We start from the raw sequence: 14414 nt of genomic DNA, 5'->3' as shown, positions 1-14414 counted from the left end.
TTGGATGTACCGTGCACTATTCAGTGTCCCCTCGACGATCACCAGTGGTGTACGGCCAGTGTAGGAGATCGCTCCCCACACCATGATGCCGGGTGTTGGTCCTGTGTGCCTCGGTCGTATGCAGTCCTGATTGTGGCGCTCACCTGCACGGCGCCAAACACGCATACGACCATCATTGGCACCAAGGCAGAAGCGACTCTCATCGCTGAAGACGACACGTCTCCATTCGTCCCTCCATTCACGCCTGTCGCGACACCACTGGAGGCGGGCTGCACGATGTTGGGGCGTGAGCGGAAGACGGCGTAACGGTGTGCGGGACCGTAGCCCAGCTTCATGGAGACGGTTGCGAATGGTCCTTGCCGATACCCCAGGAGCGACAGTGTCCCTAATTTGCTGGGCGGTGCGGTCCCCTACGGCACTGCGTAGGATCCTACGGTCTTGGCGTGCATCCGTGCGTCGCTGCGGTCCGGTCCCAGGTCGACGGGCACGTGCACCTTCCGCCGACCACTGGCGACAACATCGATGTACTGTGGAGACCTCACGCCCCACGTGTTGAGCAATTCGGCGGTACGTCCACCCGGCCTCCCGCATGCCCACTATACGCCCTCGCTCAAAGTCCGTCAACTGCACATACGGTTCACGTCCACGCTGTCGCGGCATGCTACCAGTGTTAAAGACTGCGATGGAGCTCCGTATGCCACGGCAAACTGGCTGACACTGACGGCGGCGGTGCACAAATGCTGCGCAGCTAGCGCCATTCGACGGCCAACACCGCGGTTCCTGGTGTGTCCGCTGTGCCGTGCGTGTGATCATTGCTTGTACAGCCCTCTCGCAGTGTCCGGAGCAAGTATGGTGGGTCTGACACACCGGTGTCAATGTGTTCTTTTTTCCATTTCCAGGAGTGTATTTGCAACCTTTATCAAAATTTTCAACCTTCATTATTAATTGGTTGGTTGGTTGGTTTGTGGGATTAAAGGAACCAGACTGCTACGGTCATCGGTCCCTTTTTCCAAATACTAAAAACACCCACAGAGAATAAAAACGATTAACAGAATAGAGCACAGACGACACAGAACAAGAGAAACTGAGACAAAGACCAGACAAAACGAACTAAAATCACACAGAGTGTGACGGTGGTTGGCCGACCATAGAAATAAAAAAGGAAAAGCCAACCACTTAGAAACACATTTAAAAAAATCAGTTTAAAATCGGAGGCCAAAGGCCAGAATCAACACAAAACAATAAGATAAAACAGAAACACTCAGATTAAATGATAAAAAACCCCTGCCCGAATAAAACGTAAAACTAAGTCAGCCGTAGCAGAGTCATGTGTTAAAAGGGCAGGGAGCATGTCAGGCAGTGCGAACGACTGCCTGAGCACAGCTAAAAGTGGACAGTCCAATAAAATGTGGACCACTGTCAAAACGGAGCCGCAGCGACATAAAGGTGGGTCATCACGTCGCAATAGGTGGCCGTGCGTCATCCATGTGTGCCCAATGCGCAGCCGGCAGAGGACAACAGACTCCTTGCGAGAGACCCGCAAGGAGGAGCGCCACACACCGGTAGCCTCCTCGATGGCCCGAAGTTTATTTCGTGAAGGCAGGGCGCGCCATTCGAGATCGGTCAATGTAACTATCAAGTACGTTGTGTTGTGTTGAAATGTTGCACAATGCATTTACTTAACAGGTGGTGTTGTAAAAAATGTTAGGAATTTACCAATAAATACTGATGATATCAAAAAGCAGAAGTGTTCCAGCGATTTTTACTGAAACAAGAACCCTTGGACACATAAATTAGAATAAACAGGAACAGAAACACTAGACAACGAGGAAGTCATATCAAGGTAAGTAACATTTATCTGCTAATATGATAATTCTACCCTTATGAAACTACATTAACAACCAAAGAAACTGGTACACATGCCTAATATCGTGTAGGGCTCCCACGAGCACGCAGAAGTGTCGTAACACGACGTGGGATGGACTCGACTAATGTCTGAAGTAGTGTAGAAAGGAATTGACACCATGAATCCTGCAGGACTGTCCATAAATCTGTAAGAGTACGAGAAGGTGGAGGTCTCTTCTGAACAACACTTCGCAACGCATCACAGATATGCTCATATCTGCGGAGATTGGTGGTCAGCGGAAGCGTTTAAACTGAGAAGAGTGTTCCTGGAGTCACTCTGTAGCAATTCTGAACGTGTGGGGTGTCGCACTGTCCTGCTGGAATTTCTCAAGTCCATCGGAATGCACAATAGAGATGAATGGGTGCTGGCGATCAAACAGGATGCTTACGTCAGCTCTGTCACAGTCGTATCTAAACGTGTCAGGGTCCCATATGACTCCAACTGTACACGCCCCACACCATCACAGAGCCTCCACTAGCTTGAACAGTCCCCTGCTCACATGCAGGGTCCATGGATTCATGAGGTTGTCTGCATACCCTAACACGTCCATCCACGCGTCGTCCGACCGGGCAGTATTTTTCTAGTCATCAACAGTCCAATGTCGATGTTGATGGGCGCAGGAGATACCTACAGCTAAGTGTCGTGCAGTCTCAAGGGTACACGAGTGGGCCTTCAGCCCCGAAAGCCCATATCTATGATGGTTCGTTGAATGGTTTGCACGCCGACATTATTGATGGCCGAGCATTGAAATCTGTAGCAATTTGCGAAAGGGTTGCAGTTATGCCACGCTCAACGATTCTCTTCAGTCGTCGTTGGTCCCGTTATTGCAGAATCTTTTACATCTACATCTACATTTATAATCCACAAGCCACCCAACGGTGTGTGGTGGAGGGCACTTTACGTGCCACTGTCATTACCTCCCTTTCCTGTGCCAGTCGCGTATGGTTCGCGGGAAGAACGACTGCCGGAAAGCCTCCGTGCGCGCTCGAATCTCTCTAATTTTACATTCGTGATTCCTCGGGAGGTATAAGTAGGGAGAAGCAATATATTCGATACCTCATCCAGAAACACACTCTCTCGAAACCTGGACAACAAGCTACAGCGCGATGCAGAGCGCCTCTCTCGCAGAGTCTGCCACTTGAGTTTGCTAAACATCTCCGTAACGCTATCACGATTAACAAATAGCCCTGTGACGAAACACGCCGCTCTTCTTTGGATCTTCTCTATCTCCTGCATCAACCCGACCTGGTACGGATCCAACACTTTTTTTTTGTTATGGTTTTAGGGCGTAAAACTGCTACGGTCATTAGCGCCGACGAGGATCCCACACTGATGAGCAATACTTAAGTATAGGTCGAACGAGTGTTTTGTAAGGCACCTCCTTTGTTGATGGACTACATTTTCTAAGGACTCTCCCAATGAATCTCAACCTGGCACCTGCCTTACTAACAATTAATGTTAAATGATCATTCCACGTCAAACCGTAAGCATACTCCCAGATATTTTACAGAAGTAACTGCTACCAGTGTTTGTTCCGCTATCATATAACCATACAATAAAGGATCCTTCTTTCTATGTATTCGCAATGCATTACATTTGTCTATGTTAAGGGTCCGGCCTCAGCTATGTCGATGTTTTACCGGATTCCTGGTATTCATGGTACACTCGTGAAATGGTCGTATGGGAAAATTCCCACTTTATTAGTATGTCAAAGATGTTGTGTCCAACCGCTTGTGCACCGATTGTAACAAAACGTTCAAACTTACATAAATCTTGATAACCTGCCTTCTAGGCGCAGTAACCGATCTAACAACTGCGCCAGACACTCGTCTTATGTAGACGGCCGCGCGGGGTAGCCTCGCGGTCTCAGGCGTCTTGTCACGGTCCGTGCGGCTCTCCCCGTCGGAGGTTCGACTCCTCCCTCAAGCATAGGTGTGTGTGTCGTCCTTCGCGTTGGTTAATTTAAGTTAGATTAAGTAGTGTGTAAGCTTAGGGACCGATGACCTCAGCACTTTGGTCCACAAGACCTTACCGCAAATTTCCAAATTTTTTTACGTAGACGTTGCTGTCCGCAGCGCCGTATTCCGCCTGTCTACATATCTCTGTGTTTCAGTATGCATGCCTATACCAGTTTCATTGGCGTTTCAATGTATATTAAAGTTGACAACACCAGTATAGTTAGTTCAACGTGGGATATTTACTTTTTTCATCGACGAACGTTCTGATAGCAAGGAGGCGGAGGAGATTAGTGCTTAACGCCCCGTGGACAACGATGTCATTAGAGACGGCGCACAGGCTCGGATTAGGGAAGGACATGAAAGGAAATCAGCCGTGCTCCTTCAGAGGAACCCGAAGCGATTTAAGGAAATCACGGTAAACCTATAGTAGGATTGGCGGACGAGGGTTTGAAAAGCAAGTCTTCTTGTCCAGAGTGTATACCAATTAGGTTCCTTTCGTAGTATGCTGATGCATTAGCTCCATACTTAACAATCATATACAACCGTTTGCTGAACGAAAGATTCGTACCCAAAGACTGTAAAGTTGCACAGGTCACACCAATATTCAAGGAAGGTAGTAGGAGTAATCCACTAAATTACAGGCCCATATCGTTAACGTCGATATGCAGCAGGATTTTAGAACATATATTGTGTTCGAACACTATGAATTACCTCGATTGAAACGGTTTATTGACACACAGTCAACGTGGGTTTAGAAAATATCGTTCTTGTGAAACACAACAAGCTCTTTATTCTCATGAAGCGCTAATTGCTATTGACAACGGATTTCCGATCGATTCTGTATTTCTAGACTTCCGGAAGGCTTTTTGGCACTGTACAACACAAGCGGTTCGTAGTGAAATTGAGTGCTTATGGAATATCGTCTCAATTATGTGACTGGATTTGTGATTTCCTATCAGAGACGTCACAGTTCGTAGTAACTGACGGAAAGTCATCGAGTAAAACAGAAGTGATTTCTGTCGTTCCCCAAGGTAGTGTCATAGGCCCTTTGCTGTTCCTTATCTACGTAAACGATTTGAGAGACAATCTGAGCAACCGTCTTCGGTTGTTTGCAAATGACGCTGTCGTTTATCGACTAATAGAGTCATCAGAAGATCAAAACAACCAGAAAAACAATTTAGAAAAAATATCTGAATTGTGCGAAAAGTAGCAGCTGACTCTAAATAGCGAAAAGTGTGAGCCATACATATGAGTGCTAAAAGGAACTCGTTAAGCTTCGGTTACACGATAAATCAGTGTAATCTAAAAGCCGTAAATTCAAGCAAATACCTAGGTACTACTATTACGAACAACTTAAATTGGAAGGAACACAGAAAATGTTGTGGGGAAGGCTAACCAAAGAGTGCGTTTTATTGGCAGACCTACTAAGGAGACTGCCTACACTACGCTTGTCCGTCCTCTTTTAGAATACTGCTGCGCGGTGTGGTATCCTTACTAGATAGAACTGACGGAGGACATCGAAAAAGTTCAAAGAAGGACCGCACATTTTGTATTATCGCGAAATATGGGAGAGAGTGTCACAGAAATGATACAGGATTTGAGTCGGACATCATTAAAAGAAAGGCGTTTTTCGTTCGACGAAATCTTCTCACGAAATTCCGATCATAAACTTTCTCCTCCGTATATGAAAATATTTTGTTGACACCGACCTACATAGGAAATAAGGAAATCAGAGCTCGTACGGAAAGACATAGGTGTTCATTCTTTCCGCGCGCTATACGAGATTGGAATAATAGAGAATTGTAAAGGTGGTTCGATGAACCCTCTGCCAGGCACTTAAATGAGATTTATAGAGTATCCATGTAGATGTAGATGTAGAACTGTCGTCCTTCTGAATCTGAACCCAGTGTGATAACCACTGTGCTTGTGATAGTGAACGATATGTAATATTATAGTGTCCATACGACTTGTTTTGGGAGATGCCTCCCCCGCGCCCCCTCTCGATAGTGTTTACAATGAAATAGTACATTACTTACAAGGGGAAGGCCTCAGACACGGTCAACCGATTCGGCTAAAACTCGGCAGGTCGCTTGTGTGCTCCCTAAAACGAAGGACTCTAGGATATTTTGGGTCAACACCCCCGCCCGCAATTTTGAGAAAATCGCCCCTAAAAGTTATGACGAGCAATCGACTCAAAATTGAAGAAATCGATAGATAATTGTAAATAGAGCATTTTTAATCATCAGGTATGGGGCCCACAAACGCAAACTTTTCCAGAAATCGAGGAGAGAAACTTTTACAAAAAAATGGTTCAAATGGCTCTGAGCACTATGGGACTCAACTGCTGTGGTCATAAGTCCCCTAGAACTTAGAACTACTTAAACCTAACTAACCTAAGGACAGCACACAACACCCAGCCATCACGAGGCAGAGAAAATCCCTGACCCCGCCGGGAATCGAACCCGGGAACCCGGGCGTGGGAAGCGAGAACGCTACCGCTCGACCACGAGATGCGGGCAAACTTTTACAACTGCCGCTTCTGTATCCACGTGGTAAACGATTTCACCGACAGTGCCGATAGCGCAGCGGCCAAGGTAACTGGCTGGGAATCGAAAATCGGGTTGGAATCTCAAAAAAACCGAGCGGATGTTATTCTTTTCGTTTGTATCTTTCAATATCTCAGTTGATAGGGATAGGAGGCTCAATAAAGTAAGTAAATCAATAAGAAATGATAATAATAAGGTAGGCCAATTAATTTACCGCGCGACGCTTGTTTACAGCGAGGCACGGGACAGAATGCACGCAGGGAGAGTTACGTTGTCCCGGTTGGCTCTTCGTCATATCATAGTTGTGCACCTGGAAGAGTGAAGGTGTCCAGCACGAGCCTAATAGAGGTCAATCGGAAAGAATTGTTTTCCGTCATTAGGCTGCCGCGAACCTCGCGGATACATGGAGTGATTTTTCCATCGTTAACGCGCCGAATGAAATACGTTTTGTGAATGAATACAATGTTCTTCCGTAAGTAACATATGGCGAATACTGTATGTAGTTTGTAGTAATTAGCACGTCTGTTTATGCGGTAGTAACTAGTTATTGTTTGTTGTGTCATATCTTTCAGGTGCACAATCTGAATAATGGAGGATGTACACCCTTCGACTAGCGTTGTAATATATAGTTGGGAGCCTGTCACAGACGATGGCAAGAGGGAAGTTACCGATGCTGTGTTTTGGTTTGTAAAAGTGTTGCAAGACAGATGCATTATCAATGCACTACCGGAAGCAGGCAGTTCTGTTTCTCGGCGTTTGAGAAATTTATTTGCCTACCTTAATATTATCATTCCTTATTGATTTACTTATCTTATTAATCCTCCTATCCCTATCAATTGAGATATGGAAAAATACAAACGAAAAGAAGAACATCCGCTAGGTTTCTTCGAGATTCAAACCCGGGTTCTCCGAATCCCAGCCAGTTACCTTGGCCGCTGCGCTATTTTTTTTATTGTTCTTGTTTTGTTCGATTAACTTGTTCGGTGTGGATGTCCCATGACACCCGTTCAAGTTCAGTGTTGAGCAGTTAACTCAGTTTTTTATTAGAGAGGGCAGCTAACCCTCTGACCGAACACGCCGAGCTACCGTGCCGGCGACTATCGCTGCTGTCGGCGAAAAGCGTTTACCATGGGGGTACAGAAGCGGCAGTTGTAAAAGTTTCTTTCTCCGGTTTCTGGAAAGGTTTGCGTTTGCGGGCCCCATACCTGATAATGAAAAATGCTCTATTTACAATTATCTATCGATCCCGCCAATTTTGAGTCGATTGCTCGTCATAACGTTTAGTGGTGATTTTCTCAAAAACTCAGGGGTATTGACCCAAAATATCTTAGATTCCTTCGTTTTAGGTTGTACACAAGCGATCTGCCAAATTTGAGCCGAATCGGTTGGCCGTGTCTGAGGCCTTCCCCTTGTTAGACTTTTTGCGAAAAGTTTCAACGCAAACATCAGCATCAGCAAGTGTTTTATCACTGCACTCTCCTTTCCGAGAGCCCTAGAATGCCTGTACCAAATCACGTTGTTCCGTATAACAGAGCCATTCCAGTTTCGGTTCCTCTTCTGACAGAGAAGATAAGACGATTAAAGTTTCATGAAATAAAAGAAGTGTTATATCTTATGTGGCTCACCCAATACATACAGCGTGTAACAAAAATTTATGGCCAAACTTTCAGGAAGATGTGCTGTAAGGACAAGGGTCTGCAAATTTTTTATTGCCATGTTAGAGATAATTTTTTACTTACCTTATAATGACAATGATCGTGGCAAACACATGTTGTGATGAATTGGAAGAAATGCATTGACAAGGTATAAGAAAAAAGTTTGGCCAAAAAAGTAGTGTACAATGAAGAGTAATTATTTTGAAAGAAGATATGAACAAAAAAGTAGGGTTTAGGGACAACAGGTTTAGGTAGGATTTTCTTGGAAATAAATGATGAGGTAAGATAATGGAAAATAAATAATGAGGTAAGAAATATGTGAACATATAAATTACAGAAAGCATGCTTAGATAGGATTTTTAAGTGGGAACAAATGTTGAAATAAGAGGAAAGATCTATGGAATGAAGATTTAGGTTGGACTGCAGTACCAAATCTCATACTGAAAACAAATTCTGTCCTTTCCTTTTGTCTTATTCCGTTATGTGTTTGTGTACCCTTGTGTATTTGTGTTCTTCCTGTCTTTATGTGTTTAGCTGATAAGAGTTATTGTGTTGAATTTTTCTAATACTAAGCTACATTCACTATGATGAGGAATGCTGTTATCCTCAAATATACGAGGGCTGTCCAGAAAGTAAGTTACGACTGATCGCGAAATGAAAATCACACTGAAAATCAGAAATGTTTAATTTGTAACAGTTAGCTACACCTTTCAGCTACTACTCTAAGTAGTCGCCGTTCTCACTCAGACATTCGTCGTAGCGTTGTACCAACTTTCCAATACCCTCATCATAGAAGGCAGCCGCCAGTGCTTTCCGCCAATTCTCTACGCTGGCCTAAAGCTCGTTGTCTGTGCCAAAATGTTGTCTTCATAGCCAGCGATTCGTTTGAGCAGAGATGAAACTCAGTGGGAGACAATTACGGGCTTTATTGTGGGTAACCAAACATTTCCAATTGAAACGATGCAGGAACATCTTCATTGCCCCTGCAGAATGAGGCTGAGAATTGTCTTGAAGAAGAAACCGCACGACAGTTATGTAATGTTGGTTGCATAGCTTCAGGGGAAAATTCTCACCAGGCGTTCGTACTTGGCGGGAGACACTATTTTCTACAACATTTTTACGCGCTCACTAATAGCTCAGGAATGAAAAGAGCGACATACACTCCTGGAAATTGAAATAAGAACACCGTGAATTCATTGTCCCAGGAAGGGGAAACTTTATTGACACATTCCTGGGGTCAGATACATCACATGATCACACTGACAGAACCACAGGCACATAGACACAGGCAACAGAGCATGCACAATGTCGGCACTAGTACAGTGTATATCCACCTTTCGCAGCAATGCAGGCTGCTATTCTCCCATGGAGACGATCGTAGAGATGCTGGATGTAGTCCTGTGGAACGGCTTGCCATGCCATTTCCACCTGGCGCCTCAGTTGGACCAGCGTTCGTGCTGGACGTGCAGACCGCGTGAGACGACGCTTCATCCAGTCCCAAACATGCTCAATGGGGGACAGATCCGGAGATCTTGCTGGCCAGGGTAGTTGACTTACACCTTCTAGAGCACGTTGGGTGGCACGGGATACATGCGGAAGTGCATTGTCCTGTTGGAACAGCAAGTTCCCTTGCCGGTCTAGGAATGGTAGAACGATGGGTTCGATGACGGTTTGGATGTACCGTGCACTATTCAGTGTCCCCTCGACGATCACCAGTGGTGTACGGCCAGTGTAGGAGATCGCTCACCACACCATGATGCCGGGTGTTGGCCCTGTGTGCCTCGGTCGTATGCAGTCCTGATTGTGGCGCTCACCTGCACGGCGCCAAACACGCATACGACCATCATTGGCACCAAGGCAGAAGCGACTCTCATCGCTGAAGACGACACGTCTCCATTCGTCCCTCCATTCACGCCTATCGCGACACCACTGGAGGCGGGCTGCACGATGTTGGGGCGTGAGCGGAAGACGGCCTAACGGTGTGCGGGACCGTAGCCCAGCTTCATGGAGACGGTTGAGAATGGTCCTCGCCGATACCCCAGGAGCAACAGTGTCCCTAATTTGCTGGGAAGTGGCGGTGGGGTCCCCTACGGCACTGCGTAGGATCCTACGGTCTTGGCGTGCATCCGTGCGTCGCTGCGGTCCGGTCCCAGGTCGACGGGCACGTGCACCTTCCGCCGACCACTGGCGACAACATCGATGTACTGTGGAGACCTCACGCCCCACGTGTTGAGCAATTCGGCGGTACGTCCACCCGGCCTCCCGCATGCCCACTATACGCCCTCGCTCAAAGTCCGTCAACTGCACATACGGTTCACGTCCACGCTGTCGCGGCATGCTACCAGTGTTAAAGACTGCGATGGAGCTCCGTATGCCACGGCAAACTGGCTGACACTGACGGCGGCGGTGCACAAATGCTGCGCAGCTAGCGCCATTCGACGGCCAACACCGCGGTTACTGGTGTGTCCGCTGTGCCGTGCGTGTGATCATTGCTTGTACAGCCCTCTCGCAGTGTCCGGAGCAAGTATGGTGGGTCTGACACACCGGTGTCAATGTGTTCTTTTTTCCATTTCCAGGAGTGTAGTTCTACCTAGAGTCATACTAGAGACACTGCCCAACACATCTTTGCAAAGCTTTATCGGATTTTCATAGTCATTTCGCGACCGATCGTAACTTACTTTCTGGACAACCCTCGTAATTTGCATTAATAATATGTTATTTACTTTGTACAGATGTTTGGACATTATTTATTCTGTTCTGTTTTAATGCTCATGTGTGAAGTTAATGTTTCGAAAGCTCTTCTCATTTTTTTATTTATTTACTTATGTTATAATTCCTGCAACACTGATGTATACGTTTATTTCTATTCTTTTGTAAAGCTTGTATTACTACAAATTTTATCTGTATTATTATGTTCTTCAATGATGTTTTCTGTACCAGTTCTTCGATTTAAGTTTCATTTTACTGCACACGCTTCTGTTGGTCGTAGTATATGCACAATATGTGAGAAGTTAAAAAAAAGGGGGGGATTGTTAGTGCTCGCACGTGTGTCGATAATTCAGCAAGGGACTGGTTAAAAGCATTGCTGGTTCTAAGGACAATTGTGAGTGCACAAGTGGTGGTTCATGAATGTACCAATCTTACAGGAAGCATTTTCTTACACGAAATGTCCAGAGCACCATATTAGGGTGCATGGGAGTTTAAGCATGCTACTCGCCACTAGGGGAAGCCTAGAAGGGCCAGGACACTTTAACTGAATGAGCAATTTCCTCTAGAATCAGCGCAAGATAAGCAGCTGCAACAAAGTATGTTGACCACGTGTCTGACTGGAGAATGCTGCAGGATAACCTGCCGTATCCATACCTTGTACAGCGCGTGCAGGCATTGTCAGCAGATAATTTTCCTGCGCGAGTACATTTCTGTGAATGATTCATACGAGAATGTGTCAACCCTCACTTTAGTGAAAGTGCACTGTTCACGAATGAGACTTTGTTTCAACGTGATCAGATTGTAAATCTTCACAATCAGCAGGTATGGCGTTTTTATTTCATTTTGACGGTATTTTGACATGCTTAGAATGATGAAGCGAGGTGAGCTTTAATCGCCACAGTAGTCAGTTGTGCCGGCTGGTGTGGCCGTGCGGTTAAAGGCGCTTCAGTCTGGAACCGCGTGACTGCTGCGGTCGCAGGTTCGAATCCTGCCTCGGGTATGGATGTGTGTGATGTCCTTAGTTAGGTTTAATTAGTTCTAAGTTCTAGGCGACTGATGACCTCAGAAGTTAAGTCGCATAGTGCTCAGAGCCATTTTGAGTAGTCGGTTGTAAGTTGGTAAATCTCTTGTAATGAAAATGGAAACGAGCGTTTGGCGTCATTGGCCGGGAGGCCCTTTACGGGGCAGGTCCGGCTGCCTTGGTGCAAGTCTTATTATATTCGATGCCACATTGGGCGACCTGCGCGCCGGATGGGGATGAAATGATGATGAAGACAACACAACACCCAGTCCCTCAGTGGAGAAAATCCCCGACCCAGCCAGGAATCGCACCCGGGCCTGTAGGACGGCAATCCGTCACGCTGACCACTCAGCTATCGGGGCAGACAATCTCTTGTAATTGAATATTGTTTGAGATCTGTTGTGTACGTAGTTCCACATAGTCAGCGTGTACACAACTTTCCCACTAGAGCGCGCCCCGCTAAGCACAACAGCGCAGGCGTAGCGCTCGTCCGTCTCCGCACTACGAGATGGCGCTGCCTTAGAGATGGACCAAATTCTGCTTCCGCCGATCCGTGTATTAATGTGATTGCTGCTAGCGTAGAACCTTTTTTCCTCGCGGATCACACTCGCACAGTGATACCTGAACACGCGAGGTATTATAACGAGTGTACAGACCTCCGATTAGTCAGTCTGCATTAGTCTACATTTGTCTGCACCAGTCTACATTGGTCTGTACCAGTCTATAGTTAAGTTTCAGTCTGCGCCAAATAAGATTATCATACTTCTGTACATAGCCATGAAGATAAATGAATAGACACTTTGTCAAGTATCAGAGATATGTGAGAATAAGATTAACGTACCAAGACCAAAGGTACTTCAGATTGTCAATTGTAAACAGCATCCAGAATCAGATTACCTAATGTCTATCCTTTTTATTATTTTAATAAATGTGTGGGAAAATTAATCAAGTTCTGTTTAAAGTTGGTCACCGTCAATCTGCTACTCTAAGTGTGCAAGTGGCATTTCTATCGTCTGACTTAACGGCAGAAGATAAACACGCCACGATAAGACCACGAGACATATTACTGACACTCGCCTACTTCGTTAGAGCGACAAGACAAATAATCTGATGGTGTATGTACCGATGGTCTTACAGTAGGTACACCACAAGATCCTTCATTGCAGTATTCCGTGTGAAAAGCCTCAGGCTGATTTCCTTTCAGTGGGTCCTCTGTTGTTCGTTGTGACGGCTTTCTGAGCTGGTATCAGTAATTATTGTTCGCTGGCCATTCTCATGTTGCTACATATTATCACAATGCATTTCATGGAGGTCAGAACATCAAACAGAAAGAGTATCTGTATGCTAGGGGGATTTCGGCTTTTGGCAGTACTGCCTCCCCCCTTTGCCACCGTTGAGTTACCTTACTGAATAGTACACAACAGGACAGCATTCTTTCTGTGTGTATCTCGGATGAACGAGAGGCAATAAGAGCCCTTCTTTTTCATCATGAATCGTTACCTCAGTCTCTCGGCGATAATCGCTTTTACTGTCGTTTCAAATTATTTATAAATTTATAAATCTAAATCGTTGTGTGTTAGGGGACAACCTGATGTTTATTATGAATGTTCTGATATTTACTGTAAATACATGCTGAACGCCTTGTCCTTGTTCTAAGAAATGGAAATAAAAGTTTTCATTAATAATTGCAGAGGCATTTCACCGTTTACGTGAAAATATCCTGAGCATTCCTAATATTTTTTTCCAAAACTACAACTGGCCTAGCAACAAAGAGTAAGAGGAGCTGTAAAGCGATGTCTTTTCAGCGTCCAACCGCATCGTCATTGTGTTATGTGGGATAGGTACAAATGTTGTGAGCACTCTGTTAGGTCACTTTTCACTACTAGTTTGCTTATAAGACGTTATTTCACTGAGCGAGATTGGATTATCAGTTCATCACGCCATGTTTAGCTGTTACTTCTCCCTAATAGCTAATGTAACGGAGAAAGAAGACGTGATAGAACGAAGCTAAGACGGTTGATGAACGTATAACGGAGTCCTTTCTGTTCTGCCGGACATACAGCGTACGTCCCGTCCGCCTGCGGCACGGACTTCCCGCATGACAGAAGAGAGATGCGGGATGTCTTCAACACAGCAAGTGTAAACAAATCAGACGTTTCCGGTACGACCGTGGACGCTGCTAGGGAGCAAAACACAGCCTCCTCGTGTCTCAGCCAACGGCCGCCAGAACCCGCTACCCGTGTCGACAACGGGACTATTTTCCTACGCCACTCACTTGATCGAAAATAGTCCCAGAAGATCCATCCGCCAACTGCCGGCTTTGCAGGGTGGTCATGTAGATGTAGACGAAGAAGGATAGCATCAGAGGTACACAGAGCCCCATACCTTGTTCACTGAGGAAAGTTTGTTGAAGACGATTGTACATAAGAACAATGGTAATAAAACTTTTCAGTACCAGCAGACATGTCGTGTAACATCCCTGTAGCTTTCGCAATGGCCTCAATTCAACTATGAAGAGAGCCCATCTGTTTTTTCAGGTATGGCACATACAGCTGAACCACTCATGGATGATAGAATCCTGTGGAGCTATCAAACTCCAGAGTTGTTGATTGCCCTGCT

General features: G+C 45.7%; 1 protein-coding gene across 1 annotated transcript in view; it reads right to left on the bottom strand.

Moving 5' to 3' along the window:
- Nucleotides 1-14414, bottom strand: part of LOC124717013 (esterase FE4-like) — a 205052-nt gene that overhangs the window by 133890 nt on the left and 56748 nt on the right. The gene's annotated exons all lie outside the window — the stretch shown is intronic.

The sequence above is a fragment of the Schistocerca piceifrons genome, chromosome 9, assembly GCF_021461385.2.
Source record: "Schistocerca piceifrons isolate TAMUIC-IGC-003096 chromosome 9, iqSchPice1.1, whole genome shotgun sequence".
NCBI lineage: Eukaryota > Metazoa > Arthropoda > Insecta > Orthoptera > Acrididae > Schistocerca > Schistocerca piceifrons.
This window is presented reverse-complemented; position numbering and strand designations above follow the sequence as displayed.